The 22,697-nt window shown below is 38.7% G+C and overlaps 1 long non-coding RNA gene across 20 annotated transcripts in view; it reads right to left on the reverse strand.

Moving 5' to 3' along the window:
• LOC122162355 overlaps positions 1-22,697 on the reverse strand; it is a 310,769-nt gene that overhangs the window by 3,159 nt on the left and 284,913 nt on the right. For 14 of the 20 annotated variants that reach the window (XR_006169512.1, XR_006169508.1, XR_006169506.1 and 11 more), the window contains 2 exons: positions 19,742-19,828; positions 18,367-18,550 (listed from right to left, as the gene is read on the reverse strand). The exons of 2 other annotated variants lie outside the window; for them this stretch is intronic. This is a non-coding gene — a long non-coding RNA (uncharacterized LOC122162355). Of the gene's footprint in view, positions 1-11,257; positions 11,358-18,366; positions 18,551-19,733; positions 19,829-22,697 lie in introns of all 20 variants that reach the window. 4 more of the 20 variants (XR_006169500.1, XR_006169514.1, XR_006169509.1 and 1 more) reach the window with 4 other exon arrangements.

A 22,697-nucleotide genomic window follows, 5' to 3' on the forward strand; every position in this document is an offset into this window, starting at 1 on the left:
CATCACTTGCAGCCTAGCTAGTATACTTAGTGCCGCACCATTGTAGTTCCTGTTAAGAATATTTAAAATCCTGATGGACTTAGCACTTCTTCTCACTCATTTAGGCATGAACTCAGAAGAAAAAAGCTGAAAGGTTTTGCTTAGCAAAAAAACCAGCTACTTAATTCTAGTATCAAAAGACAATAATCTTCACCACGGTGAAAGAGTCATTTTGTTCTTACTGCATGTATATAACGTCTTTGCTAGGACTACTAACAAGGTCACCAGTTCAGTTTTTAGTTTGTATTCTGAATTGAGATTGGAGTTGAGAACATTAGCTATTTCACTTATGCTAGCAAAGACAACTGCTTTTGCCTTTTCTTTTTTTTTTTTCTTTTTTTTTTCTGAGGGACAGGATATCCAAAATTGGGAAAGGTATTTAAGAAAAAAGTGGCTGAGATGCTCTTAGATATACATAATGTCCCAGTAAAGGCTGCCATTGTCAATCAAGTAGCAAGGGCTGAGGCTGATTTTTAAGGCTTTAGGAAAGTCCCTGGAAATGCCAACTAATTATGGCTAAATTAAAATTAGCACTGGAATCATAACAGTGATTTTAGTGTTATATAATAGTGACATTAACAGTGTGACAGAAAGTGACATAGTGACATAAAGAAAGCCCAGAATGTGTTATGTTAACCAAACAGTGTATTTTAACTGAACTTCTGAAACATATATATATATATATGTATATTTGAAAAATGCTGCCATGAAATAGACACAGGTGGAGAACACAAGAAGGGTTAGGAGCTGTTTAAATAATAGAAAACTATGAAAAGACATTGTGAACCTACAGAAAGTTAATATCTGTATATGCATGTGGGTGGATTTGATTACTTCATAGCAAGGTTTGATATTGGTTTCTTTTTTCCTGTATATTAGTTATGCAAAATGCATATTATAATTGTAAGAAAAACAGCACTGAAGGAAACTCAAATATTTCAGAAAATTCACTATCAAAAAAAGCAGTATAGAAACTTCATGTAAATTTATCACATTCTGTTGAATAATCAGGATAAGGTTTAGTTTTGACAAATCTAACATAAGGAATAATTTGTGCTACTCAAATACATTGCTGTTGTCACTCAAGATAAGACGAATGCCATATACTAGATGGTTCTGTGAAACACTCTACTATGTGCAGAGATAAAAGAAAGCACACTTAAGATGCAAAAGGAATGGAAGAGAAACAATAGCAAAAATCTTAGAATGTCATTAAGAACATCAGTGATATGCCCTGACTGAGTAGTGTACTACATTCAGTTCTAGTTATCCTGTCCCAAAGAGAATGCAGCAGAAACAGATGAAGCACAGAGATTAAATGGAAATAATTAGAAGCATCAAAATCCTTCATTTCAAGGCAGATTGAAAGTTTTAAATTATTTTGTTGAGTCAGAAGATGACTTATGTGCTGCTAGTTATAATGGTTAGTAAAGAGAAGTTAAACACTGCAGAAGAGGTTATTTATTTAGAAAGATGACAAGCTAAGAATGACTACAGTGAAATTAGACATTTTTGCCATTCACAATTCTCCTCTGGAACTCATTGCAATTTGGTGGCCAAGACTTCAACTGCATGCAGAGGCAGACGGACGTGTATGTAGGTAAATGCACCATCTGTCACAAAATGTAGAATTTATAAGATTTTTGAAAAGTTATTGATTGCCCTGGGTGTGAACATCAGGCAAGCTGTAAATAGGAGATTTAGGAAAAAAAAAACTATCCTATGAACAGGTTATTTCATAAATGCTTACTACAGGGTTTTTGATGCCTCTTCCCGAAGCACATCAAGTACAGGTCACTGTCAGAGAGATACCTGAGAAGATGGACCACTGCTCTGATCCAGTGTGTCAATTCCTATGTTGAATCAATGATATAGAGATGAAAAGTTCGATAGCACATTATCAGTCTCTTGAACCATCCAATTCTCCTCCTCTTTCCCATTCAGCTATTGATTAAATTAAATGTACTAAGGTAAACAGAGACAGAAAAAAAATCCTTATCTTAGTGCGGCTCTTTGACTATGCAGCCTGCAGAATAAAGAGACAGTAACACCAAACTACTGAACAATGTGTAAGCTAGGATTATTCACAACATCTCATCCATACAAAGGTGCAGCTATTTGGTTATTATTTTTAATGCCATTTAACTTTTTTATTATTTTTAGTACTATGAGTATGCATTTGCTGCTCATTACATGCTGCAGTTCTGGGGCAAAAACTAGGTACAAAGAGCCTGCGAAGGACAAACCTCTACCATTCATCTGTACATATGTACCATGCTGAATTCTGTATGTTATGGAAAGATTCTCTGTAGATTCACCAATCTGAAGAAATAATGAGCTTAAAGCAGTGGAACCTCTGAAAATAGTTGACAGTTAGATAATGATGGATATGCCACAGAATCCAGAGATCTTGGTGCTGGAGGATGAATGATGCATATAATGAAAAGAAGGCTAAAGCTGATCACCTTCCCTGTTAGTATAAACACGTAAAATGCAATTCAGTGTGATGATAGTGGTGGTGCATTGCATAATAAATTATGTGTCTAGATCATAAAGGCAATTTTTTATGATAGAAAAGTTTAATAGAAAATGTATGTAAATGAGCATAACTTGCCAATTGATGCTTTTTGACCAGAATGTTACAGGAGAAAATAATTTCTTCACTGGCAAATTTGCAAGTTGAACTGAAAAATGTGACTGAGTTCTACATTCTGATTTTGCTCACATTCTCAGACATAGAGGGATAATAGATTAGTTAAGAGATGTATTTTATTACTGTAAAACTGCTTAGCATTGTGCAGAAATTTTGGAAGTGCTATGAGTGAAAGCTGGTGAAGAGGAAAATGTGGTCTAAGTTGTTGATTAATAGAGCATGAGATGGCCAGCTCCTGGTTTTCAATTCCTGGAGGTTTTCATGGGCTCAAGATTGGGCCTAGGGCATTAGGAGTATAAATTGTCCCAGAAGAGAAAGGTCCAAGAAAATCCAAAGGGGGAAGAAACAGCAAACAAATAAACAAAACAAACAAACAAAAAACAACAACTGGATAGTAACATATCACTGAGATAACATCCCTTGTAATTCCCACAATTAGCAAGGTTCTATGTGGCAGATGCAGCCAGGATACATAAGCCATGTAAGTAAGATGGGAGGTAATGGCTTTAAGTCACACCAGGGAAGTTCAGGTTGGATATCAAGAAAAATTTCTTTTCAGTAAGAGTGACAAGATATTGGAAGATGCTGTCCAAGGAGGTGGTAGAGTCTTCTTCCCTGGAGGTTTTCAAGAAAAAAGTAAATGTGGCACTCTGGGACATGGCTAGCGGGCATAATGGTGATGGGCTGATGGTTGGACTAGATAATCCTAGAGGTCTTCTCCAACCTTAATGACACTAGGATTCTGTGATTATACTAGGAGACAAGGCATCAGATGAAAAATCAAAAGGTGAAAAACCCAGTGTAGGGAGGCTTCTGACAGCCTGTGGTCGAACTAGCAGCATGATTTTCAGGATATGGATATGGATATATGGATATACTTTGAGTCTGATTTCTCCACTGAGTGTTCTTATTTTTGGCTATTCCAAAACATTCTCCCTAGCATTGTCTGTACTGAGGTGAGCTCTCAGGGATTTACTGTTCCTAAGATGAGTAAGGTAGTCACTGAAATATCTTGTTCATACCATGAATAAGAAGTGTCTTTCTTTACCGAGATTTATTTACAAATGTAACGAGGGTGGAATTTGCACATGCAGTGAAGGATTTTTTCCATGCTATTGGCCATAGATTCAGTAAACTGAGTGTTTTCCTTTTTTCTTTATTTTCTATTGTTGTACTTGAGGTTGTGGATGTTGTTGTCTAATAGTATCTTCAAACACTCTTTGCAGTTTTTAAAAATGGCAAAAACTACCTTTTAGGAAGTTTTAATAAAAAAGTATTTTTCCATGTACTATTGTCTGTAGAGCTGTGAGACAATTCTAGCAAAAAAAATGTTGTTGAAAAACATAGGGTTTTTTTTGAGCCTTTATTTTACTCTGGATAAGTAAAATTCAATGAAATTTTCTCAAAAAAATTCTAAATAGAATTTACACATCAGATACAGCCAAAATACTGATAAAAACTATACCAAATTGACATTTTGAAACATAGCAGCTTGAATCAATGTTTTGTTTTGACATTTTGATACAAAATGTAGATATTTTTGTGTGACATTTCCAAAGCAAGTTGGGATTTTTTTTGGTAACAGTCCTATGGAAATATTTAATGATTTGACAAGCAAATGTCAAACTGTTAGAATTCCCATGCAACATAAATCCTGTTTGCTGATCAGCTCTTGTCCATGCCCCCTGAAGAGGAATTAAGCCTATCAGTGTAATAGAAATCCATATTCCTACACAGTAAGTTCCAGTTCAAATTTGAGTTATAGCAGTCTCGCATAATTATTCTTTTTTGGCAAATTCTTTTAAGAAACAGTGGGTGTAATGTTTTGTCACTTGGAGGTTTTTTTGAGGAAACATCAAATTAGACAGAAAAGGCATAAAACTCATTTCAAGGGGAATCTAGTAAATTATTTTATTAACTGAAGCCAGAAGCAATTTTTTATTTTGTCAAATGCCATGCCGCCCTCATCTGTACACAAGGGAAAAAAAATAGCTTAAAATAATTTTTCACTGTCTTAGTGCACTGCAGCATTCACTTCTGGTTACTGAATAGATGTCCCAGATGTGGAAGTTGCATAATGCTCACTTTGGCTGATACCACAGACTTTAATTTAACCTGTTACTAAATACCAAAGCCAGACCACTAGTTTTATAGAACTATATATGTACTATATATTTAAAAGGCTAGAACCACAGCAGAATGTTTTTGCAGACAAGACGGACTGTCCATCTGAAAACACTGTAAATGCTCTTCCTAAGAAGGCTTGGTAGAAAAGCCAGCTACAGTCTCGAAGAAGGAGATCAGAACAGAGCCTGCCTTTAAGGTTGATATCTCCCAGTGTTCAATAAGGAGTTTTAGTTCTGGTCTGACAATGATGAAGACACATGAGGAACTAGATTCTAAATGCTCAGCTCTGAAAATATATACTAGCAAAGGCTGCCTCCAGAAGGCATTTGGTGGTCTCATTTCAGTCAATCAAACAAAGATTTCTGAGTTCCAACCCACTGCTTCTTTACAGTTACTTAAATTCACATAAATGAATGGAAAAAAAAATGGTGCTAATGTGAGTTTTCCTTTGGTAGAGAGAAGCAAAAATAAGCCCAATTTTTCCATGTTTTATTTTCATATATTCTCACCAGGGCTTGAACTCTTATTCATACCACAATATGTTTTATAAAAAATATAAGAACCAACACAAGCGAACCTTGAATCTGCTAGAAATCTGCTGGTACTAGCTGTTCTCTGCTGAAATGGTTAATAACAAAAGGAAAAAAGAAAATGAGACCCTTTATTCTAGAGAGCACACATTTATGCAAAGAGGATGTTTAGCTGGGGGTGAAGAGATGAGGACTTGGCTAGTTATGAACTTGTAGAATAATCATGGGAAAAATGATGAAGTGTTCATAGTGGTATAGTAATGACATACATAAAGCAAACGTGTTATGATTAGATCAAATTACAAAGAGAAATGAGTAAATGTTGAGAACAATGCTGTGTTCAATGTGTAAACAACACATCTCTCCTTGTCCGGGGTTGTTATATGCAAGCAAGAGTTAAAAATACAAGAGCAATTTTTAGAGGCAACCTCATGACTGGCAATCAGTGCTAATAAGATTCTTTTCCTCTTGCAAGATTCACAGAAAGCCCTCAATCCATGCCGAGCACATTCAAAGACAAGGGACTAAGCGCTCCCCTTACAGGTTCATTATCATTCGCAGGTTATCCCAAGCCAAGTGAATCAGGAAAGCAAATGAATTAGTGAGAATTAAGGAGCCTCTGTGGTCTGAACCCTCTCCAAATCTCAGCTAAGATGAAAGGTAGACGCTGATGTCTTGTGTCCCAAGGTTTTCAGAATTGGAGCCCCAGTGCTGAGCCGCTTCCTCCAGAGCCTTACAGAAATGTGCAGGCAGTTAATGTTGCCTAACGTCTCCTGACCGTGGGTTCAGCCATGTGGGAAAAGTTTTACGAGGCTGCAAAAACCAAACCCCCTTTCACTCACAATTAATTACAGGAGAGTTGCTATAGCACCTCGCTGTCAATGAGTCCAGTACGAGTGCACTTCCTTCTCATCTCACTCAGTATTAATCAAAGATACTGGGGTAATGTCTTAGTACATAATGATATCAAATAGGATAGTTAAAAGACAGATCTATAGCACATTGAACCTGCAACTGCATACTAGTTTACTGCAAGCAGTATCTTAAAGGATACAATTTGCATATGACACAGATCAAGATCTCCAGTGTTTGCCTCACCTATTTTAATTCGTGTGCAATGAGTCAGTAACTGGCAATTTTTTAATCATATACTTAGTTGTAGTTGTTATGATACAATGATCTCAGGGAAGTGATGGACTTGAAGTACAGCATGTTGGAGGGATTTCAAAGGGAAGCAGTTTGTTTTCATTAAATACTTGTTACTGCTAATTACATTTGATCATTGTAAAGAATACAGTTTAATTAAAGAAGCATGCTGTCTAGAAAAAAACATTTGATTTCCAAAGGATAACTGTATATCTTTGCATCTGTAAGTCGGGAGGGAAATATCCATTTAAATGGTGTAGATATAGTTGTATGTGTGCGTATGTGTGCATGCGTATAAATAAAACAGTATTGGTTTGGGGAGAATAGAGGCTTAATAGGAAAAATATCTGTTCAAAAGGATTTTTGTAACTCTGATAATGGAATTACTCTAAAATAATAAGCTTGTATCACATCAGATGCTATCTTTATGTGTTTTTCAAATTATTTAACATAAGTAATTATCTGCATTAAAATAACATTTGGCAAATGACATTAACCAGTGTTTTCACAGCCTAGGTTTGTATCAACATTTTCATCAGATATGTTTCTCTGCAAAGATTTTTAATGTCATCCATTACATGAATAGTTCAGTATGAAATTGCATGTTTTTCTTAATAATGTGGAGGTTTACTTTTTTTTATTGCAAATGATATTTTTCCAGGCTAGCTGGAAGGAAATTAATATAAAATGAAGGCTGCTAACTCTGCATATGCAGCTGAAGTCTTGAATTCATGTGTCAGTATATGTAATTGTTCCTTTAAACAATCATGTTGGAAAATTTTCTAGTTTTTACTTCCCCTCTTCATATAATTTCTGACTCATGACCTGCTATCTACCAGCCAGGCTTGATGTGCACGGCTGTATCTCATTTATAATAATCATGATCTTTACAGAGAGATCGATTAAAATATTATGGTTCTTTTAAAATCAGAATGCATATCAAACGAAGCCTCACTTATAAAATAAAGAAGCTCAGCCTTTTGCAGAGTCTTCTCGGTGTGAATAAGGTGTTGTAAAAATCTTTTAATATTCAAAGACAGTTAATCATTAAAGAGGCAAATATATTAATAAGTTTTTATCACAACTGAAAATGCTGTTAGTGGGTCTCTGAATTACGCTGTTCTATATACACCGCATTTAACATGGTTAGGAAAATGAGCCCTTGTCCTGAAATCCTCAAGTTTTTTTGAAAATCACCACCTCAAAAATAATGTGTAGTTCTAATAAAAGGCTAACAGCGTTTATGGAACAGTTTTCCTTTTTGTACGCGCCATAGCTCTTATAAAAAAAATATTTTAGAAACAACAGAACATTTTAAACCCCTTTCCTTTCAAGTAAAATTGATGAATGTGAAGAAAAAAAAAAAAAAAAAGTATTATTTAAATGAAGGCTGAAAATGTCTATCTGAGACATCAGTTTTAGATAGTTTCTTTTCCTTGTACTTACAATTATTTTTTGGCATAATGTTAGAAATCATGGCCTCTGTGTTCCCTGCAAATAAAATGGTCTGAAAATCAAAGGAAAGGTGAATGCAAGCTGCAGGATAGTGTTAAAATTCAGCAAATTTCAGTCTTAATTCTTGAGCATTGCAGTGCTTGTTTCCTGTACCTCTTTTTGCTTGCACTAAGCATTGTGCACATCTACCTGGAATTCATTTTTATAAATAAGATGACAGAAATACTTCAACTGATATAAATCTCCCCAATTTCTTACGAAGCCCTCTGTGTAGTGAAATTATCTTATTAACTGCATTTTTTTAATACTGCTCTTATTTTTAATTCAGCTTCACCTGTGTTACCTTATGTCTTCCTTTAAGTCAATTTAATTTATATTCTCCAAAGAATTAAAGGCAGCAGATGCTGGTAAAATCCTACTGAGAAAGGCTTTAGCACACGGCAGAAAAAAACTGTTAGAACAATTTCCCAGAAAGAATCAGTCCGGAAAGAAGCGAACTACACACTACCATTGTGTGCATGTGTGCGTGCGTGTGTATGTGAAGAGCTTCCCAACACAAATATTATTTAAAATGGTGTGAATGTGCAGCAGGCTGCAGCGCCAGCAGCATCAGCCAGCCCTGCATTAGCGAAGCAGCGGGCCCTGCCCTTGTGCCGGCCACAAATGACCAGTGAAATCCCAGAGGCACTCTTGAATTTCTGCATTCTCATTTCATCAGCTGCAAAATATCTGTCACTCACATCCCACACTGGGCAAAGTGACACCTGCCAGTCTCAAGAACAAGGACAAATTAATGTTCCTTCACCAACTGTATCTCAGAGACGAGGAGCGAGCGGCGGTAGGAACAATCAACAGCTCAAGTACATTGTTAAAGTTTGCAATATATTTCTGGGGTTTCCTTTCAGCCTGGGTAATTTGCAGCAGCTGTTGTCGTTTTGTGTTGTTATTGAACATGTGTTCTGCTGATTTCCTTCCTAATGAATCTTTTAAAAATATTTGCAAAATATGTGCAGAATTGCATTGCTGAGGGTTCTTAAAGCCACAAAACAACGCTGCTCAATTTAGAACAATGCATGGCAGAGTCAGCTTGCTGGCTGCCCGAGGAGCACACAGTGCAGGCTCTTACTCCTTGATCTTCCTAGAAATCACTCAGAAACATTTTGGACACCAGACGCAAAAAACTTTAAAAAAAATAAAAAATAAAAACAACCCAAAACAACATAAAAACATTTCTGATGTCTGTCATCGTGTCACATCATGTTATGCAATATTGTATCTGCTTGTGATGAGATGCAACATGACAGGATGTAATGCAATGTAACGTATCAAAAAATGTAAATAATCCACTTTTGGGGATTAGATATCTGCTGTCAATTCCTATAGCAGGAGTCTGAACTGAATTTATTGAGGCGGATGGAAGCTCAGCGAACGCCAAACTGTCCGTGGTGTTTGCAAACCAGCACACATCACAGTTCACTGCCTCTCTCAATTACTTTTGGATAGTTTGGCTCGTATATGAGTGTGTTACAACGTTAAATAAAAGTTCTTGCGGTGTATGGCTTTGTAACTAAATCATTGTGTTAATTACAACTGCCTACAGTGATCATTCTGATTATGCCTCGCCTTACCATGAACGGCACTTTCATTTCTAGTGCATTTCTAAAACTGCTCTGTGGAAATTGCTGTACTGTTCCCATGGTGGAATGGGAACACTCTAACTCATAGAGTGTGAGCACGAGATCCAGTAATGACATAAGAGAAAAAAATGAAATGATGCTTTGGGCCGAACAAGAAAGAGCTGCACTGCCTCCCTGAAGTTCTGAGGCCACTCAGGGGTTGGAGATCTCCCCTTAGATAGTACAGCTACTGCCACTGGTCCTGCCAAAGGATAGGAAGGAAGGATGAGCATTTCTACCCTATTGGTAAGTTACTGAGGTAAAGCACCTGCATTTAGACTTGTGCAAAGCTGGATACCTCATCCAGCAGTGGAAGCCCACCGCTGCTTTCCCATCGGCTCTGGAGGGCCAAAGCCATAACACTGAAGAGGGGGCTTTCCTGGAGTTGCATCATGTCCTGATGGTTTTCGGAAATGAAAAGACCTCAGTGTGCCTTCTCAAGGGGGAGAGGGGAACTCGAAGGGCAGCACACCCCCGCTCCTGTGCCATCAGTGGTCAGCCTTGCTCCCAGCCACCGCCTGGTCCCATCCCTGCCCCTTCTTTCCCTCTGGCTCCCTCAAGGCAGTTGTACCCAGCCCAGAATTAACCCACCTGTGTGCCCTGTACCTGGGAGACAAATCCAGTGCACGTGTTTCCCCAGTATCCAAGTGTTAATGGATGTTTTGGAAATTGTGTTTTATTTTCTTTCGACAGAAGACAAAAAGGCAGACTGTCTGCAGCCCTCTCTGCAGCACAGGCATTCTGCAAAAACCTCCTCAGCGCTCCGACGGATTCACCCCCACTGCCTTCAGCTGTGTTGGGAGCTCGAGCGCAGATGAGTGAACAGCATTTTAAGTACCATGTTTATTCAATGTGCTCTAAGCAGGGTTAGATAATACGATATTTATAAAGCCCAATTCTCTGTACACTTGAGGGTTGCCCACCTCACTAGCACTGATGCAGCTGAGCTGATATTAGCAGTGGTGAGGGGCGGCTGTAAATTTTGCCTCATGTAGACAAGGCGGACAAGGTAAGCAGGCAGAACCTCGCTGCCGCCGCGTGCCGAGGAACAGAACCTTTTATTTGCTGTCATAGTGATGACTTTTAATTGTCCCAATAAACAAGCTTTTAAAAAGCTTCTAAAATGTTCTCTAATAACACACTTTGGTCTTTAGCCATAGAAATGCAGAAATAATTAGAAGTGCCATTGTGTACAGTGCCTTCTGGACTGGGCTGAAGGTGAAGGAGAAAGTATCATGCTATCCTTGTCAGCTGCAAGGGTAATTACTGCTGGCTGAAATTACTCAACATTTGTTTATAAGCTCCCAAGAGCATGCTGTAAATAGATTGTCTGTTATAGTCCAATCACATTAAAACGCTGCTCCTTGCAAACTGCTACCTCCTGTTTTCTGTAAGCCAGGCAGAGAAAGCCTGCTGCTCACTTATTGAGCACCAAGCACTGAAGAGCTATGTTTAATGTGATTGTTTTCATTAGCTCTTCTCTGGCTGATATTGCATTTGTAGTTTGTTGGGCTTCAAAACTGGTGTGTTGCATTGCTTTCATTTGTTGTAGTGCAAGTGAATGTCTTTATTTCTAGAGGGTGTATGCAACAGTTGATGGGAATTTTGGAACAGCACAAGCATGGGAATACCTACAGACACTTGTTCTCCTCCCAGGCAATGGTGTTTTTCTATTTGCCTTTTAAATGCTTCTGTACTTGTTCCAGTAGTGGTCACATTGCCTAAATTGTCCTTTGAAGGATGAGAAGTATTTTCATAAAAGGTTAGAAAGAATGTATTTTCCTTAGCACTGAATTTTGCAGTACAGCATTGTCCTGTCCATTATGACCTGAGTTCTATGAAATAGTGATGCAGCCACAGCCTGTCTGTTTGATTTGCTCTCAGCATGATTTACCACATCATATCACTACAGCCCAGGTATTTCCAATAAATATGGGGCCAAATTCATCGCTGACATATGCAGACTCAATTCCATTGCTATCAATAGAGTTGCATTTGCTCCCACCAAGGTGAATCTGGCCACTAAACTGAAGATTTAGGGGAACGAAGTGGAATTTTGAAGGAAAAAAAAAAAAAAAAAAAAAAAAGCAAAATCCAAAAACCAACTCCCTCTACACCACAACCTCTGTATACTAACAAAAAAATAAAGGCAGTACAGATCCATTACCGGGGCAGAAATTTGTAACCCCTGTTTCATGAGTAATTCATGAGAACACACACAAAGGGTATTTCAACAGCACTCATTTTTATTTACCACTGATTACTCCCCCATATCAGTACTGATTATATATAGAATGAAGTGTGGCCCCATCTTGTCGCATTTATTTGAAAAGGCTAGCAACAGCAAGCTGTTCTGCCTGCATCCATAGCTGGGAAAAAGTCTGGACATTAGGGAAATTTAAGCAGGTTTTCTTTAAACCCTGATACTGCCCTGGTGTAAATTCTCACGGAAGACATTGCAGCCACGACAGCTTATACCAGCTATTGAGCTTCCCAGGAAATAATGCAACAAAGCAGCAACGTTAGTGACCAGTAGACAATTACTAAGGGAACACAGATAATTGGAAGAAAATAAATGACCTGGATAGAATAGGGAGTATAAAATGAAGTGCAGGCAAAATCACTGTGCTGGATGCTTTCCAGCAACCCATGTCCCAGGTGCCTTTCTTCCGAATTTTAAGATCTGCATCAAGCTTCTGTTCTCTGCAAACCAGCCAGGAAAAGATTAGAATTGAGATCTGGATATCCACATTTTCTTCTAACTGGAATCACTGACTGTGGAAAACTGTCCTTCTGGGAAAGATGCTGGAGTGCTAGAAATGATGATTCAATTGCCCATTAAGATAATTCCTGGAAGTACTACTTTCTTGAGGCGGTAATTCCAGGAATGGCAATCACAGCATCACTTCTCTGACAGTGCGATAGGTATCTCCAGAAGTGGATGCAGCAGGTGAATATTTCCAGTTACTGCAGGCAATGCACCACAGGTTAGATCTCCTGGTTATCTTTATTTGCAAAAGCTAACTAATGCAGCATATTGCAATGCTTTGATGATGAATTACACCAATTGTTTTGCAATAAACTGAAGCTCTTCTGCAATCCAGGTAACATTTTTTATGTTCCCATTACTGCTTTTTGTGCTATTAGAGAAGCAGTGAATCTTTAAAGAGAAACTTCCTACAGCTAAAAAAGACATTAAGGGGGAAAAAAGCTGGGAGCCATAGTGACAGGTACAACTAAGGCTGTATCCTTCGGTTCCCTGGAAACCAGTCAAACACTATCTCATCTTGCAATGGTTGTGTCTGATCCTCCGCTTCAGACATCTTCCTAATAATGGCAACTACAGAGGTGACTCTCTGCAAATAAGGGCTTACAGCAACTGGACATCCATCATATATCTCCAGAGCAACATTAGACCACCCTAATGGGTACTCCCGTCTTCATTATGATATTAATTCTCTAAATTTCCAAAGTGATTTCATTTGTAAAATGACAAAGGCTGGCTGCTCAAGAGACAAACTGTTTTCATCCCCCTCCTGCATGCTTACAAAGGCTTGCTCGCTTTAGTCTTTGGGGGAAAAGAAATTTGATAGCATCAGATCTCTTGTGATACACAAGGCTGCCTAACAGCTACACCACCTGCCAGCACTGCATGCCTGCCCATCCAGGCTGAAGATTTCTAAAGCAATGGTTGATGAGGAGAACATGGAGGCTGGTTTGGGAGGGGGCTGCGGGGAAGCTATGCAGAGAGAAAATAGAGGCTGTATAAAATACTCAGTGTGAAAGTGAGGCAGGATTGAGGGTAAGGGTGAGGTCAGAGCCAAGGCTGGAAGCTGAATCAATCTGAACAAAGTTGGTTTGGTTAGATTAGGTAAAAGCATGATTTTCTCCCTGGTGAATCAAAGCCATTGCTGTGGCTACAAATTCACTATCAGCCAACCAAAGCAAACGTTGCACAAAGAAGCAATTTTTTTGCATAGCTTCTGATCTCCAAACTCTTGAAGATTAAATAAAATAGAGATTAAATTAAAAAGAAAATCAGTAAACCTGTGACATCTCCAGCACTTGCCCCAAATAGCAACTAACTAAAGTGTCTGAATGAACAATAGTGTGGAAATTAGGAGGTTCTTCCAAGGGCAGCAATAATTGTAACCTGACTGGTGAATGAATTTGGAAGCAATCGAAACAAAACAAAGCATTTAATGTACTGAAAAGTTGCGAAGACACCAATCTCATTAGGCTTTATCCTGCTTTAAGAGAGCACCCAAATGGCATCTTGAAGTTTGCCTACATCTGGTTTTCCTTTCATTTCACTTCTCATCTTTCTGTCACCAGAGCTGGGTGCACGTGGGCAGTGGTGCAAGGGGAGCCTGCGCCAGAACTCTGCTCCTTCCTTCTGGGAAAACCGCCTTTGGCAAGCAGATTGGTTCTGCTTGCTCCTGTGAGTACTCACATACAACTTCATCCCCTTTTGTCCTCATTCCATTGTCAGTTTTCTTTCATACCAGTTCCTTCTTTATCCTGTTACCAGTTAATCTTAGTGGCTGCATGGGGCATCCTGGGCTCTGGGCAGCCTGGTCTAGTGGTTGGCAACCTTGCACATAGTAGGGGGGTTGAAACTAGATGATCATCGTGGTCCTTTTCAACCCAGGTCGTTCTCTGATTCTGTGATTCTATGATTCTGCATTGTAGCTGACCTTCAGCTGGCATGAAGACAGGGAAATGCCTTCAGGGGAGGCAGAGTGTGCCCACATGCTCCCTGCAGGCACAACATGGCTGCTCAGCATGGGCAGTGACACAGGTGGCTCTTGGAATGATGGTACAGGGCATGGTGTCACCCTGCACAGAGCGTGGCTTCACATTCCAACACAGCCTTTCATCAGGCATCTATTGCAAACTCACCTCTTCATTAATGTTGATAAATGTATCAAAGAGTGACTCCATTCACACATATGAAAATCTTACTGTAAAACCTCATTTAAAACTAAATTAATTAGAAGCATTAGCAACATTGAAGAGGATGGCTCTTACTTTCTCCCAGAGGAAGCCTTCATGTTTAGGCTAGAGTCAAGCTCCATTTTTCTAATTTTCTCTTTCTCTCAGGCCTTATAAATCTTACATCCTTTGCTGAACAGCTGCACAGCTTCAGTGGGAAGCCAACTGCCCCTCTCCTTCTTTTCCTGCTCTGCCCTCCTTTCCCAAATCACCAGTAATTGTGACTTCACTTGGAAGCCAGAGGCTGGGCTGGAAGCCATAGATTTGAACCCCCTCTCTCAGAGGAGGTCAGTGAACCATAGTCAGTTCACCAGTTTCTGGGTGAGTGCTTTAACCACTGCTATAAAAGACGAGAAGCAGCATCACCACCATCCATCTTCAAAAATTAAAGAGTAATCCAGTCGTCCAGCCCTCGAGGAACAAAGCGCCTGTGAGTCAGAAGGTTTTGCTGTGAATGTGAATTACATCTTAATGCTTAACTGAGGGCTCTATGTGCGTGGCTTAGTCCTATGGGAAATATGATTTGGGGTTATCAGCTTCTCTTCCTCATTTCTTAGTGGGTTTAAACATTGCCTCACTCAACATACTTTCTGCTAAAAATCCTTGATTTCAGTGGCAAATATGCACCACCAAAGGAACCTGGATCTTGGAATGGGTAAATTTTACTCCAGAAATTGAGGCCCCTAATGTATTTTAGGTTCTAGCTGTTAGGGCTGAATTTTTCTGCTATATGACCCTGACAGATGACAATTGTCTGATTCTGATGTTTCTGTATCTTCTTTTAAAATAGATAGGAGACAGAGATGTTCAGCACCTCTGGGTAACACTCCACTGCCCAGATCTACAGATTCATTTTTCTGTGTTTTAAGTATTTATGAAAAAGACATGATGATCTGCGGTGGGCTTGAATCTGTCCCCACCACTTATTTATATTTTTCAAGATTTTGCATTCCATAGGCACAAATTCAAACGTGCTGTAAAGATTTATACTGTGATTGCTTGTCTCAGGGAAAAGTTGGCTTTATGTTGTATGCTTATGACGTTATTGATGGCCCTCTGGCCTCCAAATTAAATTATCAATGGAAAATTCTCTGTCATTTGTTTCTCAATGTCACATGAATGCAAAAGTATTTTTCTGTGCGGATTCATGGAGAAGACATTCTCACTTTGCCTTGAACTTTGCCTTTTCTGAAAGAGGTGCAAAACTACTGCTTCTTTCCATCTTCAGGTAAATACCACAGTCCCCTGCTTAAGATGAACTCATTGCAGTTGCCATCAATGAAGCCTCTACTAACCCCCAAAGTCCTGCTTTTTTTTCCCAGATCACAGGCTAGTGCTTTGGTTATTGTTCCAGTTTCATGTGAGCCAGTATAAATGCTTTCTGACATCATAAACTTTGTTTTTGCATACTATTAGATGCTTCCAGAAGGTCAAAGCTCAAGATTACTATGTCACTTCAGTATGGACAACAGGCTGCACAATTCATTAGGGAAAAATAATAATAAAAAAATTTCTTTCCATAAGCCCTTTCAACACTCTATATTAATCTACTACAAAGCTAGAGCAATCATAGACCTGTGTTTAGGCATTTTTACTGTGGAAGAAAATTAGCTGTATGAGCTTTTGTGTTTTTTTGTTGTATCTACTCTTAGGAACAGGAGGAACATTTCTTAATGTTTTTTTATGTGTGTGTTTTTGTGTTTTTTTTTTTATGGTGAGGGGAGGCCAGACTCTTAAGAAGTGGTATGACATGGCTATTTTGGCATAGAGAATGGGATGTATTTCCAGCTTCAGGGACAGCAGATCCATGCACAAGGAGTGGTCTATGCTCTTGATTACGCACAGGAGAGTTGAACTGATCTCTGTTTGCAGAGTTGGGGAGAAGTGAAAATGTGGTGCAAATACTATTTAGTATGCTGGTAGGCTCAGTTTTCTAAAGGGGAAAATGTAACTGAAAGCCATTTCTGTTTGCACTCTCCACCCAAACTGTCCCTTTATTGCTGAGCCTCCAGAAGGCACAATACAGTCTGACCGGTGCTCTGCTCTCAGATACCTCTCAAGCAGAAAACAAGTTGTTTGCCATTTTCTTCTCTTGTCAGATCAAACCAATGCACATACTCAATATACCTATCTTGAGAAGTTTTCTTTATTGATGACTCTCACTTTCTCTGCAAACAATATATTTTCTACAGCAACCGTCCAGATAAATAGGGTTCACTCTGGAAATAGAAGGAGCAGAACCATATGGGAGAGTATAAAAATGAACTGACCTGAACCACGATTCTGAAAACATTGTAAATTGTTTCCATACCTTGACAAATGTTCACACTGGTTAGGAATGCCTTTGTTGTTGCGACTTGTCCTCTTATTGCCTGGCATCTCCCAGAGAATAGTTCTGCTACTATGCTAAATTATAACACAGGGAGATAGTTTTACAGTTTCATCTGGTCTTCCCTGCTTTACTGACAGGCTTCTGTTATGCTGCCATAAAACCCAATACATGAATGAGCTCAGAATTTGGTTGACTTTGTTTAATGTTTGTTTGACACGTGCTTTCAATGGTATTTGAACTTCTGCAGTAGTGTGGAGGTGTCACAACTTCAGTGGACTCTGAAACGTGACTGGTTTGGTAGCAAACTGTTCAGTGGCTTTGTGGTGTGCAGGAAAGCACTGCACCGTCTAATGGTTGCCTGGGAACATCTGAAGTAATTTTTACCTCCTCTGTGCATACATACTTTAAAAAGTCATAAATCTATTGAATATACAATAGCTGTGTAGCATAAGTGTCACAGATCTATACAACACATTTCTCCAGAACTGCTCTTTTGGAATATTGCCATTCAAGTATAGGGGTATCCTCAGAAAAATACTAGTGGCACACATAATCTACCATTAAAAATAGCAGTCCTGTATAAAATCACAAGTGTAGAACACAAATATACTCCAAATTTGCTGCTGTATTGTCCTGTATTTTTTATTAATTTTATATACAATATTTGTTTTCTGCCATTTGGGATGGTAATAACAGGAATTATGTCTCTTTCACTAAGCATGCTTTTTTAATATAAATAAGCTTTGTATATGCTAATTAATAATATATTGCACCTACAGTGACTACTGCATACATTAATCCTTAGATGGAAAGGCCTGGTCTTAAAATCCAAAATTGTCAGATGTTCTCTACACATGCTAGTGACATTGCATTTCTGAGAAGGGATTTTTATTTTGCAGTTCAAGCTGGCAATCATCTGGGCATGAAATTATGCTTTTGATTTTATAAAATCATTTAAAATTCTGAAATTAGGGATACCTCATGATAAAACCTTATTAAATGATAATAATAACATTTTGCCAAATGGTGCTGAGAATTGTTCTGAGAAGAAGGCAGACATTTCCATTGATTCATGAATCTTCAAATTGTCTTCAAATGATTAAGTGCTCAGGTTCCCAGCACAGTAGCTGTGTGGAGTGGCTTTACCACATGGTGATGGGGAAGTGGAATAACACACCAAGCCAAATAGGGCACTGCAGGAGCCAAGGGTGACCTCCTGCCAGATGGACTCACACACTGTGAGGAGCACAGAGGAAAGAGTGTAGCCTTCAGCTTGAGAGACAATATCATCAGTGTTTGGCTTTCCTAAACCATTCACACTGATTTCCAGTGCAGGAAGAGCAGGTTGATAGTGATTCTATTTACAATTCATTATAAGATTGTAGAAGACTGTTGAAGACAGGAACCACTGACCTCCTGTTGCCCTTTCATCTGCAGGAGTACATTCACAAACGAGAGTCTCCTTTAAGGACACTGGAGTGTAGAATTATACTGGGCTGCTTCTTCTATGATCTTCTTTATCTTTTGGGTCAGCAACATCACTAATTGGCACTTGACAGCACACTTCCAGATACTCATTGTGAATCTCATAGTGCGTCTGATGGTTGATAAAGAGAAGAATTCACAGATCCATTTTAGTCCATCAAAAACTAGATGCTGCATAGCATGTACCACATCTGGCAATGGACAGCACCATGTTTGCTAAGGTTATCTGATTGGAAGAGCTGCAAGCAATGAATAACACAGCAAAGCTGCGTGTGATAACATCCCCATAGTGAAACTGCATCTGCTGACAGCTTCATGCTTGCCATTTTAATATTCTGGACATTATAAGTGGAAAGTGCAAAGAAACGCTCCCAATTTCCTGAATGCACTTGCCAGACAAAGATACACCACAATGCATTTGATACATTCTTTTTTGTCCTGCTACTTTTTCACATCTTTTCTTTTTGCATTAAAAAATGGTAGGATTTTATTTTTCTTTCTGATGCATGAATGTATTTGAGGTATGGGTTTGTTTTGCAGTAGAACTACTGCAACTTTTCTGCTGATGCCCAGAGAGAAGCAAGTCAAAATCTGTTTCTTTCCTTTTCTTAGTTTAAAATAGTTATTTCTATATACTTTATAAATAAACTAATCATTTCTCCAGCATGAGAAATCAAGTAGAGGAGGCAGGAAATCAGCATGGCTGAGCAAGGACCTCCTGGCCAAACCGAGGGCTCAGAGGGCTAAAGCACCTCTGTTATGAAGAAAGGTTGAAGGAGTTGGGTTTGTTTAGCTTGGATGAGAGAACACTCTGGGGAGATCTCATTGCTGCCTTCCAGTGCTTGAGTACAGTACATATAAACAAGAGGAATTTTTATGTGGTCTGATAGTGATCAGACAAGAAGGAATGGCTTTAAACTAAAGGAGGGGAAATTCTGGTTAGATGCTAGGGGGAAATTCTTTATTGTGAGAGCAGTGAGGCAGTGACACAGGCTGCCCAGAGAACCTATAGATGCACCATCATTGGAGATGCTCAAAGCCAGTCAGGTGGGGCCCTGGGCAGCCTGATCTGGTGAGTGGCAACCAGCCCTTGACAGGATGGTGGAATTAGATGATGTTTAAGGTTCCTTTCAACCTAAGCCATACTATGATTCTATGTAGGCTGGCATATTCAAAGAAAGAGTTTTTATCAGTCCTAATAAATGGAAATATTTTATTGTACGTGTTCAACAATGTTTGTAAATTTTAGGCTCATTTTATCTGAGAAATAGTTTTCTCAGATGTGGACATCATACCTACTTACAGGATCTTCAGTAGAAAGTAAAAATCCATGTCACTGCATGCACTAGATTGGCTGTCTCTGATGTGCCATTGAATGATGGATGTTCTCCTGGCAGCAGAGGAAAATAGCACAGCAGAGAGAAATATTAGTGTTCTGTTGCATATTTTTGTGCAATATAGTCTCTGAATCTCAAATGCCCTAACACTTACACGCATTTCAGCACTGTGTTCTTATAAGTGCATTACATAAATCTGAATTCCAGGCAGAGCTATGCAGACTGGCAAACCCTTCTTCTCTGAACTCTATTATTTATAAGATTAAAACCCCTGAGGTTTCAAATGGCAGGTTTATTGTCAAGTACAATGTACTTTTCATTCTGAGTGGACAAAAGCCTTTGAGCTTACCTGAGTCTGCATGGAAACCTTCCTGCCTGCCCTCAGTGCTACCACATGTATTAGTGGAGGCCAATCTTTTCTCCAGGGGTGTGAGACAAGCATCCTGTAGGGCCCTCCACCTGTACTACTGATAGGTACCCTATTGGAGGAGAGCTCTTTCTTTACAAGCATTGGGATGGCCTTCATCCAGGGTTGTGTTAGAGCTAGAAGTACTTAGAAACGTTATTTGCAGGAAACAGTTATCCACTTAGTTCAGCTTCTGGATTTCTTTGCATTGTAACTGCATACAGATGTGACCATTCTTCAAAGCCATTCACTGATAATGGCATGGGATAGTCACAAATTATTTATTCTGTTGTTATTAATTATTTGGTACTCATGTGTACGGACGATTCTTTAAAGTCACAAATCAGTGACCATTCTCCCTGATTAGTTTTGTGAGCTAAAAAAAAGAAAGAAAACAAACAAACAAAAAAAACCAACCACAATAAAGAGGATAGAGGCAAAAGGTTTCAGAAGGGCTTTTTAAATGTTGCTGATTGGCTTACATAAGAGCATTTCCAAATATTCTAGCAAAGTAAACTAGGCTGCAGTCAAATATAGTCAGAAGGACAGGTTTTATATATTTTCAAATCGAGAAGGCAATTAAGGCTCCTTGGATGGCCATTAAAGACCATAATCTGAAGAATTTCAGCTGAGGCATTTTAAAGAACTATAGTTGGTCTTCCAAAGTGTCAAATGTCTTTCAGATGTGCTTGTGTTAATGAAACATATATTCACCAATCTTTAGGGTGGGACGTTTTTACAGCTGCTTACCATTGCTATATATGCACATAAAATCTCCTCTCTTGTTCTCAAATCACAGACATGGGGAAAAAAAAGAAATATTTTTTTAACTAAAGAAGCTCCTTGAACTGCTCCAGCAAGTGATCGCAACAAACTGCTGACCTCCCTGTTTGATGCATGTTTTTTTTATTCCAAGACTTTTAGAACTTGTGGAGGCACGCAAATGGAAGCCAGTAAACTTGTGTGAGATCTATCAAACTAACATTTTGTTAGTTTTTGTAACAAAGACAGGAGCTTGTGGGCTTTGGTTGGAAGAATGAAAAAAGTAAATAATGGTTAATATAAGAAAGGACATACAGTTCTTGTTTCATGGATTAATAGGAGCAATTAACCTTGTAGTGCATTAACATTTTAGGACTGAAATGTGAGTTAGTTTTACATGAAGTGTCCTTGTAAAGGTCACACTGAATTTTTAAAGAAAATTTAAACTCGAAAGTTTGTATTTTTCATCATTGTCTGCCCAGTGATATATGAATGGTCACAACTCAATACCAGAAAAATTAAATACTGTATGAGATACTTAGCTGATCAGTATTAGAAATTCACATTTAAACTATATTTTGCAGAACCAATAGGTTATTAGTCAGAATGTACTTAATTTTATTTTATTCTATCTGTTCTTTATCTTGTGCTTCTTAAGTCTGAAGTGATATAAGTAAATCAAATGTATTATGATTATGCTAAAAGACCACCAGAACCTTTATGTTACATAAGTGTTAGTGGTACACTTACTTATTTAATATTCAAGCATACATGCCCTTAGTTAAGTTTAGTCACTTCCATGTGCTTGCTTAGAATGGCTATATTCCTTGACCAGCCAAGATCTCAATATAACTAGTAATTACAAATGCTGTGTACAGACAGAGGGGAAATGCAGCATGACCTGGAAGGCAAATCAGAGGCTGTTGTCAGGAATCATCCTCAAAAGTTTGCTTCAGTAGAAAGGATTCTAGAGTTAGCACTTCAGGGAGCAAAACATGGATGTTCTTTATTTTTACTATTTTGATACATATAGATGTATATACACTTATTTTCTGAATTCAGACTTCTGGATGCAAATGTTTTCTCAGTAATATGGAAGGGGACTGTATGGGAACTGCCAAATCATAGCCTGAACCTCTGATTGATCACCTGAGTCAGACACAGAGCACAGGTGAAGGCAATTTACCTGCGCTGCTGGAAGGAGTGGAGCCTGGCTGCACCTCTCCTATACCCATTTAAGAGCTGGCTACCTCTGGGAAAAGATCTCTTCTGGAGATCTCTCTTTAGCAGTTATGCAGCAAGTCCAGGATGTGGGTAAGCTTTCTATCTATTCCTTTTGGTGTTATAATCTGCTCTGCCAGACTCTCTTGTTTGTCTCATAATTATAACATCTCTATTTTCATTGACTATTTACAACTATTTAGGACTAAAAATTCATTTTTACTGAACATTATCTTTCCAAGCTTTTGGCATACACTTTAATTTTCTTTTGGGTGTTTGCTTATAACCTATAACCTTATAACCTTCCTATAACTCTTTGTTTAAAAGCATGTGGATGTTTGGTCTGGTTCCTGTTGGTAGTTGCTGTAGGCTTTCCAAAGCAGAAGAGCCTGTCAGATGGAAGTTATGTGGCTTGATGGCTTGCTCGTATCCCTTCTTTCCTACAGCTCTATCAGGCCAAGTTCTTGGCTATAAGAGATAGCTTCTCACTGAGGCCCAGGAACAAAAGGTTTTGTTCCTTACATGCTTGCACA

This window comes from Centrocercus urophasianus, unplaced genomic scaffold, assembly GCF_019232065.1.
Source record: "Centrocercus urophasianus isolate 14NV4802_14NV808 unplaced genomic scaffold, USGS_Curo_1.0 seq_20, whole genome shotgun sequence".
Taxonomy (NCBI): Eukaryota; Metazoa; Chordata; class Aves; order Galliformes; family Phasianidae; genus Centrocercus; species Centrocercus urophasianus.